Source organism: Rhamphochromis longiceps, linkage group LG7 (assembly GCF_057381845.1).
Source record: "Rhamphochromis longiceps isolate RC_006_pf linkage group LG7, R_longiceps_female_GT1.1, whole genome shotgun sequence".
Classification (NCBI taxonomy): domain Eukaryota; kingdom Metazoa; phylum Chordata; class Actinopteri; order Cichliformes; family Cichlidae; genus Rhamphochromis; species Rhamphochromis longiceps.
In genome coordinates, this window is record NC_140563.1 from 41,057,247 (window position 1) to 41,062,553 (window position 5,307).

The following is a 5,307-nucleotide window of genomic DNA, read 5'->3' on the forward strand; positions in this document are numbered from 1 at the left end:
ATGCGGGGTACCGATCGGGTTTCCGGTACGGATCGGGTAGTGACACACCCCCTCGCTTCCTGTGCTGAATCATAAGCATAAGCGAATCACTCAGGACTCACTCACCCCCTCCCTCCTGTGCTGAATCATAGAGCCAGCGAATTACTCACTCACCCCCTCCCTCCTGTGCTGAATCGTAAGCATAAGCGAATCACTCAGGACTCACTAACCCCCTCCCTCCTGTGCTGAATCATAGAGTGAACGAATCACTCAGGACTCACTAACCCCCTCCCTCCTGTGCTGAATCGTAAGCATAAGCGAATCACTCAGGACTCACTAACCCCCTCCCTCCTGTGCTGAATCATAGAGTGAACGAATCACTCACTCACTAACTCCCTCCCGTGCTGAATCATAGAGCGAGCGAGCGAATCACTCACTCACTCACCCCCTCCCTCCTGGCTCACAGCTTCTTCTTCTTCTTGGTTGGCAACCAATGTTAAGGCGCATTACCGCCCCCTGGCTCACAGCTCAGTGGACATTTAGATGAGAAAATATATATTTGACACATTTAAGGAAAATACTAATAAAATACAAATAAACAAAATAAATGTTTATTAAGCAATTTTGATAGGAAATTGCTTAATTTCAGAAATGTTTTTGCTCTTTTTTGCTCTATAAAATAGTTGGGATTTTTTTTAGAATTATTCATCTTAGCAGTAGGATTTACATGAAAAGAGAAACAAATTAAGTTTGAGTGAAAATGTACATTTTTTGCACTCTCTGGTCAACTGACTCACTGAATCAAATGACCCAAAAAACCGATTCACTTTGGTGAGTGACTCATTCAAACTCGATTCAATAAAAAGAATCAAATTTACCATCACTACTAACAGTATCTCACAGTTGTTTATGTTTTTCAACCCATTTTGCACAGAGAGGGATTTTTTGAAAAATGTATTGATAGCAATGTTGAATATTATTACACAGGAAAAAAACAACTACACGTAAAATAATCACACTGTGATGCCTCTGCCTTTGTAAATAGAGGGACAGTAACTGCGTGTGTGTATGTAAGCCTGTAAAAACCGAAGATAGTCAGATTAACAGTATTTTGTCTCTATCTGCCATTCTGCAATTCATCTCACGTAAACAATAACGTGGCGCACAGCGTGACGTGGAAAAAGACACATACCTTTGACGTTGCGTGATGACCTCTGTATTCCTCGTCCACAGGTAAACGCAAAAAAGGAGTTTTAAAAAAAATCTCCGTTTTCGGTGATTCCAAACGCCGTTTAAGTGTGGACGAAACAGCTGTGTTGTCAAAAATACTTGTGTAGGTGTGGACGTAGCGTAAAAGACCTAGTAGTTTATTTTATTACTACCAGTAATTTATTGCAGATTACTTGTATTTGCTTAATTGTTTACTAAATGTTTGAGGTGTGAAATAAACCGCAATGGAGCAAAATAAGGGTGTGTGTGGTTAGAGGATGTGTGCGCGTGTGCACGCGCCGGAAGGGGGGTGGGCAACATTTTTCTTGTAAAACAAAGGGGGGCCCAGCAAAAAAAGTTTGGGAACCACTGCATTAGACTATAGATCTGTCACATGACACACCCCAAAATATTGTTTGTCTTGTGTGCAGCACACAAGCAATATTTTGTGTAATGTGCGCTGCATAAGCAATATTTTTTGCTTGTGTAGTATAGGCAAGCAAAAGTATAAAAATAGCTACAGGGCTCATATTTGAGACTTCAGTTGATTTAGTGTAAAATGTAAAAGTGTATACTTGTTATATAAACAAAAAGCTGTGCACTTTGCTGGAGACTGCTTGGTGAGGCAAAGCACATTCACAACACCAACTCTGAGTTCGCTGTTACTCGCTGCCCAGGCAAGCTTGATCTGTGTGTGTGTGTGTGTGTGTGTGTGTGTAGGTTCCAGCATGCTACTGCATAAACAGCAGAAGCTGATGAGCAGATATGCAGCAGCTGTGCCAATCATCCCCACCTGGCACCATTCCCAGTACTCAGCCTCACCTCTCTTCCTGCAGCTGAGCTGCAGCCACACCCCCACAGCGTATAATGGCACATTTGTAGCTACAGTTTTTTGTCATACTTATGCAGATGAATACACTTCATCAAAAGTATGTTGTCCATAAAGTTGCATCTGCACAGATATGGGCTACAGATTTTGATTTTAGCCTCAGTCATTGTACACTGTGTCCTTTCCAAAATTAAGTGCACTAAAGGGTCAATGGCTTTAAATGTGGGGCTGATATTTTACTGATGTTTTACTGTCAGTAATAAAAAATAATTTTTGGAGCACAATTTTGTGGCAGTAGTAAATCCATCTCTTTGTGTGTACCAAACCCTATAAAGTGGATCACTATGTGCACGAACAAGTAAACAGTTCAAACAGACAGTCTTAGAATGGATTGTGATTCAGGACACCTCAGTGACAAGCTACTACAGAAGATGGGCTTGAAAAGAGGCACAAAACATAGTTCCACTTGAAATACAGACTGACACAAAAACAAGTACAGCTTTTGTCCAGGTACAGAAAAAAATAGATCACATTTTTTCAAAGTGTCACAATTTCCAGGCTGAACAACTTAAGTGAGAAAGCTCTTTGTAAGACAGGGGTGGGCAATTAATTTTTACAAGGGGCCACATGAGAAACCCGAGTTGCGTCAGAGGGCCATATCAACGACATCTTGAACCCAAATCTGCTTAACTTTCTTAAATTGTAAAATTCACTAAATTATATATTACGAATAGCTGGTACTGGTAATCAGAAGAATAAAACTAAAATAAAATAATGTAAATATTTATATTGGGCTATGCTATGTGAAATTGTGGCGCATATTCCAAATAAAACAAAAACAACCACCGAATCAATGTCATTTTATTTTAACATGTTTAACTCAACAAACAAGAAGTTTATAGAAATGCAACAATACAAAGATTTGTGTCATGTTTTCCTCATTTTCAGTGAGAATAATCCAGCCTGTTTTGGTTTTGAACAAGGGCATTGAAATCTGGCTGAATGTCTGAGGTGGCTATGCGAAGAACAGCTGAGAGGTGGTCATCAGTGACAGAGGACCTGTGTTTGGATTTGTTGAACTTCATCACCAAGAATGTCTGTTCACATACATAGGTAGATCCAAAGAGGACTAGAATCCTCTGAGCATGATTCCTCAGGTGTGGAAAGTTCTCTTCTTTGAGGGAGGAATAAAAGTCCAGCAGTGAGACTGACCTGAAGTGCTCTGCCAGAAGTGTGTCAGACAGCAAGTCAATGAGTTCCATCTGAACATCACTTGAAGCATTATCCACACTGCAGATGAAGGGAGAAGAAACCATGTCCATTTCATTTTCAAGAGCTTTGAAATCTTGAAATCGCCTTGAAAACTCTGCATGCAGTACTTCTAACATGGCTGAGTACTTGTGGAGGTGATTGGCATTTGGAATAGCCTCCTTTAGTGTTGGCAAGTGGGTCAGAAAGTTGTCCTTCACTTGGCTTGAGATAAGCTGACACTTCCTCATGAAAGCCTTTACTGCACTGTACATCTCGTGCACAAAAAGTCCCCTGCACTGCAGTTTGACATTTAGTTGGTTCATTAGTGCAGTCACATCCGCAGCAAATCCAAGGTCTGCCACCCAATCTTCATCTGAAAGCTCTGGGACGGCATGTCCTTTCTTCACACAGAAATCCTGAATCTGTTCTCTCAGATCCCAGACACTTTTTAGTACCTTGCTTAGGCTGAGCCACCTGACAGAGCAGTGGTAGCTGATGTCACCATGTTCCATCTCATTTTCCTCCAAAAGAGCAATAAATTGTCTGTGATTTAATGCTCTTGCTCTGATGAAGTTAACTGTTTTAGTTACAACATCAACAACGTGTTCTATCTTTAACACTATCTTACACAACACTTGCTGATGTATAATACAATGCAAAAATGTCAATTTCTGCACAGGATTAATTTCTGTCACTTTATTCTGCATTCTCTTTAAAAGTCCTACATTTTTTGGACAACCATCTGTTGTTACACCTGCCAGATTGTCCCATTTCAGTCCTAATTTGTCCAAACATGCATTTACCTCTGTGAATAAGTCATTGCCGGTTGTTGTTCCTTTCATTGACTGCATGGCAGCCAGCTCCTCCGTGACTTGAAAGTCTGCAGTTATTCCACGTAAGAAGATGAGAAGCTGGGCGGTATCACGCACATCGCAGCTCTCATCCAAAGCCAGAGAAAAACATTCAAAGTCTGCAGCTCTGTTCTTCAGCTGAAGCTCCAAGTTCTCAGCGATGTCCTCAACCCGCCTAGTCACAGTACGTTGGGAGAGTGAGACGTTCTCAAACCCGTCCTTTTTCTCTGGGCACATCAGTGCAACTGAGTCCAATAATCACTCCTTAATAAACTCTCCATCAGAAAAGGCCTTACTTTTCCTGGTGATTTTGTGAGATATTACATAACTTGTCCAAACGGCAGCCTCTCTGGTGGTGTGAAGTTTGGTGAAAAGTCCTTGTTGGGTTTGCAGTTTTGCTAGCAATGCATCAGACACCCTTGCGTGCTCTTTTTCAGACAGATTTCTGTATTTATCCTCATGTTTGGTCATGTAGTGGCAATTCAAATTGTAATCTTTTAACACAGCGACCTGTGTACCACAGACCAAGCACACAGCTTTACCTTTAATTTCTGTGAACAAGTACTTGGTAGTCCATGTCCTGTTAAAAATGCGACATTCGTTATCACTTTTTCGCTTCTTAGCGTGTGCTGCCATCTTGAGGCTAACGTCATTTATGGCTGTTCACCTTCACTCAAAGCTTGCGACACGCAGATACGTCAATATGGAAGTAGCGTAGCACTTTTCAGGATAAAAGCAGCACCGTCGTATTGCACGCACTACATATATTTACATAATCTATCTAGTGGTAATTTATTATTGACCTCACGCGGGCCTGAAAAGGATACACAAAGGGCCGGATGTGGCCCACGGGCCGTAATATGCCCAGGTCTGTTGTAAGAGGACCTGGACAAGCTTTATAACAAAATAATGTTAACTGCTGCTTGAGGTAAAGTTTGTTTTATTTTTTGACTGTCAACTATCACCCCCGTCTCCTTACTGCTTGGATCTTGTCACTCAAAAATTGTTGTCTGTCTTTCTGGCTTTCCCCTGTCAAAATAACCAGAAACCAGGGAATTGCTCACCATTTTTGGCCACAAAACTACAGTAATGTAGTTGAAATGTATTCAAAATTAATTCTTGACTTTTAGTGCAGGTCACAAAACAGCTTCACTTCACAGACAATTTATAGACTCTTTCAGGTTCATG

The 5,307-nt window shown here is 41.1% G+C and overlaps 1 pseudogene; it reads right to left on the bottom strand.

The window, feature by feature from the left end:
- Window positions 1-2,961: 2,961 nt before the first annotated feature.
- Window positions 2,962-4,356, bottom strand: LOC146665879 (general transcription factor II-I repeat domain-containing protein 2A pseudogene; annotated as a pseudogene).
- Window positions 4,357-5,307: the final 951 nt, after the last annotated feature.